Here is an 11,172-nt window from a genome sequence, read left to right as displayed (position 1 = left end):
TGACCATATAGGGTCATATCACCCCTCCCAAAATGGCCAATGGTAGGCCTGGAGGGGGTGGGAAGGGGAGAGTCCCCAGAGGGGCATGTACCCAGCTATACTTCCCAGCCATATTCTGCATGATCACGCCACTTCTGAGGTTTCTTGGAGCCTGAAGAACATTTCAGGGATTTCTCAATAGTAAAAGAGTTGAGAAAAGGTGTCCTAGGCCATTCAGACTGTTGGAAAACAGCTCTCTGTGCGATGTCTCCTGACTTGTGGGGGTGTAAACAGGAACTCTCTTACCACAGAGTTAGTGAGATAGACAGGGACACTGACCACTCTCACCTTTGATCTCACTGACCTGTCCCTAGAGGGTAATTTCCTGTTTCCCCAGTCCCCACTCTCTTTCTCTTCCATCTCTCCAGCAAGCAACATGACGGCAGGGAGATGCCTTAAGCATCTCTCTCCATCCAGCTGTTTAGAATAGAATAGGAACCTTACCTTTACCTCTAAGTAAGTAGTATTAAGTTCTTTATTAAATAGTTGTTATATTAGTTAAGTATCACGTTTGTGAACGTGTCTTTCTTTCTTTGTTGTTTTCACTCCACATGCACTCTGCCTCTGGCTGCGTTGCTTGCCTCACTAAGGCACTCTGCTAATTGTAACAATACTAAGACTTTACCAATCCTTAATATCCAATACAGACAACTGATATTCGTAATGACTGGCTATTAACCACTTCTCTAATTCATGTGGCAAACATCTGCTAATACACTGCTGTGCCTTGTCCCGCAGAGAGATCTGTATTCTGCTGTCAGCCACGTGTGACATATATTAATTGGGACATAATTAAACCCTGTTTGCAAAGTTCTCCTGCTTCGTATGCAAACAGGTTTGTTAAATATTTCATTGCCAACCCACCCATTGAAATTGCATTCATTTCCAGACCACAACGAAGGCTGCATAATTCATACCATCTCATCCGTTTCCTCGTGTCATTCTTGCAGACATTTGGGCCTCCTCCCTCGTTCAGTTATCAGCCACCTCTAAACATGCGGACTTCTACTTACCTCCCCTTTACTGCTAATCTATCACGTTAACGGTTTTCACCTCATAAACATCAAGAGCATTTTAAGAGTAACCAAGGCGTATCTCTTGTATGCCATTCAGAAGGGGTAAGAAGCATTTGAAAGTGGAACAGAGACCACCTGCCAGGAAAGCTCCAGCAGTCTCCGTGGATGTTTTCCCAACCTAGCCATCCTTTGGTGTCCCGTGGAAAATACAGCCTCTTCCCTTAATGCAGGGCCTTTGATCCCTAAGAGCTTTACAGCCAGGAATTACTGCAGTCATTGAAGTGTAGCCTTCTCTAGGTAGGGCGAGGGCAGTTGTTAAATGCACCCAGTACACAAATGTATTTGTGATTATCCTGAAATGCCCAAGCGTTTCTAGTTGGGATAGCTAGGTATTTTAAGATAGATTCGAGTGGGTAGCCGTGTTGGTCTGAAGCAGCACAACAAAACAGAATCAGAATCAGAATCCAGTGGCACCTTTAAGACCAACAAAGATTCAAGGCTAGATTCAAATGAGTAGCCGTGTTGGTCTGCACGCCTTGAATAAATCTTTGTTGGTCTTAAAAGGGCTACGGGACTCTGATTTTAAGATTCAAGGCGTGAGCATGATTTTGTTTTGTTGTTTAGGTGTTTTAACCGATTTATGCCATCTGTGACACCAATACGCAAATGTGCCAGGGATAACCTTTCGGTGCCCTAACCAAAAGGTCATCTTAGCACAAACAATGCCTGGGCGGATGTACTTAGCAGGATCGTTCTGAGTTCTAGCTGTATTTGGACGTAGGTGTAAAACTGGGAGAGAGTTCTAAAGCACCTTGAAAGTTAGCGCACTTATTGCAGCATAAGTTGTAGCTGGCTGGCACTAAAGCGACAAAACAGATTCATTGTCTAGCAGTGCCATCCTGACCAGAGTTATGCCCTTCGGAGGCCATTGACTCCAATTGATGTAGGAAGGTGTAGTTCTACTGAGGATTGCACTGTAAGATAGCAATACACAAGGATGTATTTTTATCAGAAAAAATAAAATAAAATCTCCCAACAATTTAACAAGGACTTGGGAATCTTCAGCCATTACAGGTGTTAACTAGCTTAGCAAAACTAGGGAAGTTGCATGATGGCTGTTGATGGTATTGTGAATGGTACTTTCATTATATTTGAATCTTACCTAACAGTCACCCCACCTAGTACTTCCTGCCATCCATATCCCCTTTGATCCTGCAGTTTACAACTTCTGTTCTTCACAGTCCACTGTGTGCACACCTAGTGAGGGCCAGGTATTTGCATCTGAGGAAGTCATCCGTAGTTCATGAAAGCTTGTGGTAGAATTTTAAAAGATGTTAGTCTTTCAGGGACTGGTTTATTTTTGCTGCGACAGATCAACACAGCTACTCCTTTGCAAGAAGCTACAAAAATGTTTGTGCTCAAACCCAAAGACCACAGTTGTTGCTAAATGGATGCCCTTGAAATCAACTTTGGGAAGATCATTCTTTCTGGTTCTACAAAATGCCAATATTGACAGATAATGCAGAATTTTGAGGAAGGGGGAAGGGGTGACTCTGGGTTTTAGATTTAGTGGCGAATTGGATCCATTTAGAAAGTAAAAGAAAGGTCAGGTCTGGGTTGGGAAATACCAGGAGACTTTGGGGATGGTGCTGGGAGTGGGTGGGGATGGGGTGGGGGAGACCTCAGTAGTAGAAGAAGAAGAGTTAGTTTTTAAAACCCACTTTTCACTTCCCAAAGGAATCTCAAAGCAGCTTACAATTACCTTCCCTCCCTCTCCCCACAACAGATGCCCTATGAGGTAGGTGGGGATCAGAGAGCTCTGACAGGACTTCTCTGCGAGAACAGAACTATCATGACTGTGATTAGTCCAAGGTCACCCAGATGGCTGCATGTGGAAGAGTGGGGAATCAAACCCAGCTCTCCAGATTAGAGGCCGCCACTCTTAACCACTACACCAAGCTGGTTCAAAGAGCATAATGGTATGGAGTCCACCCTCCAAAGCTGTCATATTCTCCAGGGGAACTGGTCTCTGTTGTCTGAAGATGAGCTATAATTCCAGAGGACCCCCAAGTACCACCCAGGGGCCAGCACCCCTAAGGCCCAAGCAGGGGTAGTAGCAATGGAAAGTGCGGTCAAATCACAGCCATTTTGTTGCAATCCTGCAGAGTTTTCAAAGAAAGAGACTTCAGGGTTGGTTTGCCATTGCCTGCCTCTGGGCAGAAACAACAGACAGCCTTCTAAACCCATTGAAGATGGACATAGAAGAATACAACTCTGTGATAAATATTACTAGAGCTGGTGATTTCCGTTTTCTCTCTAAGGGATAGGGATTTTCATCAGGGTTGGCAAATCAAAATAGAGAGTATCTTTCTGAGGCCCACAAGAGAATTGCATGAAGATGGTACCTTGTTGGGGTTGACTTTATTTGGGTCAGACCACTTGAGCTGTCCTGATAAATTAAATATGGGTAACTGTTGCCCAATGCAAAAAAAAAAGGGGGGGACATCAATAAATTAACTTTTTGTTCATTGAGTTCTGTTGCTGCTGAACCTCAGAGCTATCATATTTCACAGCTAAGTTCTAAAACCCAGGGTCTTGGAGTAGATATAGTCACTAAGAGCCAGCTTGGTGTGAGAACCAGCTTGGTGTACTAGTTACGAGTGGTAGCTTCTAATCTGGAAAGCTGGGTTTGATTCTCCTCTCCTCCACATGCAACCAGCTGGGTGACGTTGGGCTAGTCACAGTGCTGTTAGAGCTGTTCTCACAGAGCAGTCCTGTCAGAGCTCTCTCAGTCTCACCCACCTCATAGTGTATCTGTTGTAGGGATAGGAAGGAAAGGCAATTGTAAGCCACTTTGAGACTTCGTGTAGTGAAAAGTGGGGTATAAAAACCAGTTCTTCTTGTTTATATTTTGGTTCTGAAAGCCTAGACTAGCACAGTATGAGAGAGCAAAAAAATACTGGTTTATTATGTCTGCTATGGGTTTGTGGGCCACAATCCATTTGACTTGTCCCAATATTTCAAACATTTGCAAGTATAGTACAAGCCAGACCAAGCATCTAGGTATCCTAAGGCCAGCAGCATTTTTGTTAAATATGCCCTCACCTGGATAGCGCAGGCTAACCTGATCTCATGAAATCCTGGAAGCTAAACTGGATTAGCCTTGGTTAATATTTGGATGGGAAACCAACAAGAATCACTAAATAGAATGCCATGGCCAACCATCTCTGAATTTCTCTTGCCCTGAAAACCCTATGGGGTTGGCAAAAGTTGGCTGTGGGTTTGGGGCAGCCAAAAAAATAAATTATAGGGCAATGGACTGCCACCATTTTTCCCTAGAGAGATATCAATAGACATGTAGCAGTGTGATGCAGTTTCTTCTGGCCATGCCATACAATGACACATCTGTAGGTTTTCTAAAAAGACTGCTGACCAGTAAGAAATGTAGGAATAGTCTATAACCAGAAGCTGGCAAGAGCAGACTTATATTTCCCAACTTTTGATCTGACCTTTAGAAACAATTTGATCTGCTCTTGACAACATTTCGCTCCATACGATGGAAAGATTTATCTAATGATTCCTGCAGATCAAATCTCTGTTAAGTTCACAGAAAAAAGCTTTTCCAGCTAACTGGCCATCCTCTTTTGCAGGCAACCATCTAATTACATTCATTTTAAAATGTTCAGTAAGTTGGTCAAGCCAAGCAAAATGGTTTGAAAACAAAATGCATTTGGACTGTGCTTTAAAAAGAAAAATTCCTCGATTTTGCTTCCCAACCCCCTCCCCAGATATTTTCCCCAATAAAATAGAGCTAACCCAAAAAGTAAGATCGAATGGAATGCAGGTCTTGCTGGCACATTGAAGAAGCTGAACAGCATGAAAAGGAGCAAGAATAAAAACTGCATAAAAATAGAGGGTACAAAGAAAAGCTACAAGGGAAACTGAGGTTTGACATCCTTTTCTGATAGCGCCTCTGATTCTGGGGAGCCCTGCATCTAATTCTCCATTGGAGTGGGGAGGCCACGTTCAAAGCTTTCATGGAAGGGGGAGATCAAAAAGCAAAGCAAGTATCCTGACAGTAGAAGACCTGTGAAAAAGGCGTCAAGAGAGCTGCATGTAATGTGCACAAGAGGAGACTGAAAGGGAAGTAACACATCAGAGAGCCTTCTGCTGGGTCAGGGCTGCTTTAAAAATCAGCAGACAAGAACATAAATGGGTGACTGCTCAGATAACAAAACATCAAGCTCCTGTTTTCAGTGTTTCCCCCCTAATTCAGTGAAAGGTGTTTATTCTGTTGTTGTCTCCCTAGCTTCATTGTTGAAGTCAACACTACGTGCCTCTGAATTTGCCTTTCCATTTGAAAGCAATAGTATCATGTAATGTTGCATCGATTAAGAAAAGCCCACACAAAACCACCATCAGGTCAGTTGCCATTATTTCACAGGCACATTTTAAAAATGTTCCAGACATCTGGTATGAAAACATGAAGTCTTTGTAGGATGCGAAATCAAGGAAGAAGGACTGCAGACTGTTGCTTTTATGAAGGGAGGAAAAAGAGCCGGGTTTTTTTATACTCTGCTTTTCACTACCTGAAGGAGTCCCAAAGTGGTTTACAAATACATTTCCTCTTCCCACAGCAGACACCCTGTGAAGCAGGTGGGGCTGAGAGAGCTCTGGGAGACTGTGACTGGCCCAAGGTCACCCAGGTGGCTCCATGTGGAGGAGGAGTTGGGGAGTCAAACCCAGTTCTCCAGCTTAGAGGCCGTCGTTCTTAACCACAGCACCTAAAGACTCTCAGAAGAAAAATTGTGTTTTGTACCCCACTTTTTACAACCCAAAGGAGTCCCACAGTGACTTTCAAACACCTTTCCCTTCCTGTCCCCACAACGGACATCCTTTGAGGTAGAGAACTCTTAAGAGAACTGCTCTGTGAGAACAGCTCCAAGAGAACTGTGACTAGCCCAAGGTGGCTACATGTGGAGGCATGGGGAATCAAACCTGGTTCTCCGGATTAGAGGCCACCCCTCTTAACCACTACACCATGCTGGCTTTTATATTGACCTCTAGGAGTATTTTTCTATCCTGGGTATACTTTTATGTGTATATCCAGGAAGTCTGCTGCAATTGAGATTGTTGTAATAGGGCTGTGATCCAGAAAACTACACCAGTAGGCCTTTGTCCTTCTGTGTCTGAATGATCACCCTCTCCTTAAAGCTGCCAGGTTCCCTTCTTTTGATTGATGATGCAGGAAGTGCAAAACAATTTGTTATACAGCAGGTTGTGGGCTGCTGTTATGAAACATAAATGTCAAAGCTCTTTCTAGGAACCCATAAGCCCCTGGGCACACCTAATGGGCCTGGATTGCGTCTGCTGGAATACGCAAGATCTGCAGTGTGCTTGAATCAACAGTATAAGAAGAATACCCTACTGGGGGCATTGGAGGAGGGGTGTATTTAGCATAGTTAGCTTAGGAATTTGCTGATATTTTCAAAACAATCTACTCTTGTATGTCCTGACTGGCACAACTGGGAATTTCCTGCTCCTTTGAGCACATCCCCCCCCCGATTCCCCCCAAAACAGTTAGACAGTTAGGACTCCTCTCTTACTTGCAAAGTGGTTTCTTTTCATCATAAAACCATTTTACTCTTTTAAGCAGCTTGGTGCTTAGCTCTTTTCTTGCATATTTGAACGCAGCCGACAGTATCCTGCCCTATGAGTGAATGTGTTACCTTTCTCAGTGGGCATGCTAGGAAAGGGGGAGGCCGTGGCTCAGCAGAAGTGCATGTACTCTCAGGAGGTCCTGCGCTCAGTCCCTGGAGGTGCCACTTAAGAGATCATGGGTACCGGGAGCTAGGAAGACCTTTCTGTGCCTAAGATGCTAGAGTAGTGAATATGAAGCTAGATGGGACATATGTGTCCAACTTTGTGTGTTCCTACGTGTACCACTTGCACATGCTGAAAAGTAAAATCACAAGTTCTAGTTGCTCTGATCCTGAAAGCCAGAATAGTAACATACGAACAGGGGGCCTGCAAGGACTTGCTGGGGGCTTCTCATGTAACTCTCCTCCACTATTTCCTCTTCCCCTTCCCTGAAAGCCCCCACAGCCTGTCTCCTTTTCTGCTTCCTTCTCTTTTCCACCCACCAGCCAACCTAGCATTACCTGCCCTCCCCCCATCCTCAGTGGGGCCTCCTTCCCTCCCCCTTGCAGCCATCACCCAAGTAAACTGTGCAGTGGCACAAAACTTGCATGGACCTCACTTTCCCCTGTATCCCCCTCCCTTTGTTCCCTTCCTCCTTCCAACAATCCTTCTCTTCTTTTCCTGCTCCTTTCTTTCCTTCACAACCATTCATCAACTTACTCTTTATCTACCCCCATCTTGGTGATAATTGATATTTATTTACTTCATTGATAGCCCACCTTTCTCCCCAATGAGCCTCCAAAGCAGCTTCCAGTATTCTTCTCTTTCTCCATTTTACCCAACAATAACCTTGTGAGGTAGGTTAGGCAGACTGACCCAAGATCACCCACTGAGCGTCCATGGCAAAATGGAGATTTGAACCTGGGTCTCCCAGACACAAGTCTGAAACTCTAACCACTATACCACACTGCCAGGATGAGGCATGCAAGACAGGAAGAAGGAAGTCACCTGGTGATTGCTGTTGGGCCTGAGTGGGAATGAGTTCTCCCTCAAAGGTCAAAATAGCCTTTGACAAGGAGAAACCAAGGCCTGGCTACTGTTGTGGTTGTCTAGCAATGGATACTGAAGGCTTTTGTTTCTTCAAGTTGTAAGCACTGCTTCTATAATTTCGGTTTGACACACAAAAATGTGTCGAGATTTCAATTGTTTTCAGGTTTATATCAGGTTTATAGAAGACCTGTCTTGTGAGTGCATCGTTCCAGCCTCTGGATTTAAGTCCTCACAGATTTGGCCCTGTTGAGAATGAGATACAAGAAGCAACTGTATGCTTTTGTTGACTGCAGTTGGGAATTCAGCCCTGCCGTCCCAAAGAAGCAAGAAAGATCACAAAAGGTGCAAAGCACAGCTTCAATACTGTAAAAAAAAAAAAAAAAAAGGATAAACACTCCCTGAAGTCATAGTTCTAAATTCTGTTGCAAAATAAACTAGCCGTACTACAGTGGTGAGGACTGTCACTCGTGCTTAAATATGCTTATAACAAGGTAGCAAAGAATATGCGTTTCTATCCGTCTTTTGTGAACTCAGAGTAAAACCCAGATTCCCTTGAAATGGATAGCAAAATAATGCACACTGTGTGCAGCTGTATGAGCAAGGAGAAATCATCACTTTTCTCAGAAAAGTAAATAAAGGGCAAGTCACATCCATTGAGTTCTCCGGAGGGACCCCGAGGTTCAACAGTGCACGTTATTTGTGCGGTGGGAGTGATGTATGGTGAGAAACTTTGTACTTCTTACTGTTGACACAACTGAATTACCTTGGTTAATGTTTTGGTGCGTAGTGAAAGCCACGACCATCATCAGCACAGAAATGTGACCAAACCTAAGCCGTTAAGGTTAGCCAAGGTTCAGCGGGTCATTCCTGGGCCATTGGATCCATCTTGATCACGCTTGTGGCACTCTATTAGAAATGTGTCTGCAATAGGTATTCAGTTACATCAGCAAACTGGGTGGGAGGGAAGGAGATGCTACAGTGTCATGGAGGGTAAGTTAGGACAAATGACTCAAGCTCTGCTAAGATACAAGGAACTGGCTTGCAAGTATGTTGTGGGTTCCTTCCAAGGCAGACGCTGCTCTTGAAAATCTTAGTTTTTCATTTCAGGTAATGATTGTTTCAACAAGCAACAGGGGGAAAAGCCCACACATAATATTAATATTAAGAGCAGCAGCCTCCAATCTGGAGAACCAGGTTTGATTCCTCACTCCTCCTCCATGTGAATCCAGCTGGGTGACCTTGGGCCGGTCACAGTCCTCTCTGAGCTCTCTCAGCCTCACCTACCTCACAGGGTGTCTGTTGTGGGGAGAGGAAGGGTAGGCGATTGTGAGCCATTCTGAGGCTCCTTCAAAAAGTGGGTCACAGAAAACCAGCTCTTGTTCTAATTCATGTGAGCACATCAGTGGGACAAGTATGTTGTGGTGTTTCCTGGCATGTGCTTTTAAAGTGTCAAAGATATGGGCTGTGGGAAGTGTTCAATTTACTACTCCGGCCATTGCAAACCTGCTAACTGCTTAAGCGGGAATGCACGATGAGTGGGCAGTGTCAAGAAACTGTCCTTCCTCTGGCTGTTTCTTGGCCTTTTGAAATCTTTGTTTTGGGCTTTTGGGCCTCGTAAGTTACAGAAACTAATATTCTGATGGCTTGCAAGAGCTGAAAGAGGGTGCAACAAATTGAGATGGGCACAGGTGCAAATGGGATCATGGGAACTTCAAGACCAAAGACCAGGATGGAGGCTCACACTCCTAGTCCATTTCATTAGCCCAAGGAATATTGGGCTACCTTGGCATATTTTGGAAAGCCTTCTTGTTGTGTGGTTAAGAGTGGCAGCCTCTCATCTGGACAACCAGGGTTGATTCCCTACTCCTCCCCCACATGCAGCCAGCTGGGTGACCTTGGGCCAGTCAGAGTTCTCTCAGCTCTCTCAGACTCATCTACCTCACAGGGTATCTGTTGCAGAGAGAGGAAAGGCAAGTGATTGTAAGCCGCTTCCTTCAGGTAGTAAAAAGCAGAGTACAAAAAACAGCGCTCTCTCTTCCAGTTTTGGCACTAGTCAGCTTACAAGCATCCTACCTAGCAGGGCTGACTTCCAGTAAGGTTAGAGATCTGGTCCCTCTGGTTAGCCAGAGGGGATGGTGGGACAATACCCCAGGCAGGGAGAAGTCATTCCCCAACTGTATGTTATCTTTTGCCTTAACCTGTAACTAGCTCTTGACTGTTACGATATATACACTCACTCGGTATGTGTGAAAACATGGACTGAGGTTCATTCCACACTCAGCTACAGCTGAACAGGATGGTCCACATTGGTTAACACTGCCAAGCAGTTTCCTACAATTACACAGCATATGTATATATATTTTAAATGTGGTGAATCTTTCAGCGGATTACATTATGGCACTTGTTACAGAAAATAGTAAGCTTCCTTGAACCCTGTACTATCCTGAATTTTGGCTCCTGCTGATAAGAGAGAACCAATCATTTCCCCTTAAATGAAACCCATCTGGTCTGTCTCCGTAATTTAGACTCTTATACAATCCTGGGTATTTCTGCATTTAAAAAAGAAGAAGTCAAATACTTGTTGCAGGGACATTGCTTGACGTTTCTCATTGGAAGAGCTTGATTCAGAAATGACCAATGGTGAATTATTCAACCCAAGATCAAACTGATTTTCCCCTTTAGGTGTTGACCCGCGTGTTAAAGATGCAAGTCAACGGGTGATTCGCAACATTGATTTGGTCTCTGAAACCACCACCCTGATAATTCCTTGCAAAAAAAGTGTAGCAAGTCTTGCTTATTTATGAGAAAAACTGCCCGAGGTGTCTCCATGGGTAATGGAGAGGCCTCCTGCACGTTCTGGAAACATGAAACACCATTAGCCACCTGCCTCTTGAGAGATCTTTCAGGAAGCTTATCAATTCTTCGCCCTTCCCTGTCCGCCTCTAGGCACAAGTCCTCCCAGTACCTGTGGTCCATACCAGAGGATAACAACTTAACCGGAAACAACTGGGCTGTGATTGGGTAGTTCTAGTCTAGAGCAGCCATTCTCAGCAGGGGTCACATGGTTCCCGGGGGGCCCTGGAACATTTGAACAGGTTCAGAGACCCTGGTAAGTGAACTGATGAAGTACCCTTTTTGTCACATGTGACATAATTGCTAGAAACTTTGACATCAAGGGAAAGAAAAAGAAATCATATAATCCAGTCCTTTGTGTTTGAATTAATGCATTAAGGGGGGGGGGGGATGAATGCACATGCTTATCTTATTTGACTGTTCCAGAAATCTGTCTTGAATATATGTAAGACAAGGTATGTTGGGCATAGTTGTTCACTCTTGACTTAGGCCTTTTTTAGCCTAGCATAAGCAGCCAGCTTACTACAAAGGGGGAGGGGGGGCTGGAACCTGGGAAGAGCTCCTAAAAGGGCTG

This window comes from Paroedura picta, chromosome 8 (genome assembly GCF_049243985.1).
Source record: "Paroedura picta isolate Pp20150507F chromosome 8, Ppicta_v3.0, whole genome shotgun sequence".
Classification (NCBI taxonomy): Eukaryota; Metazoa; Chordata; class Lepidosauria; order Squamata; family Gekkonidae; genus Paroedura; species Paroedura picta.
This window is presented reverse-complemented; position numbering follows the sequence as displayed.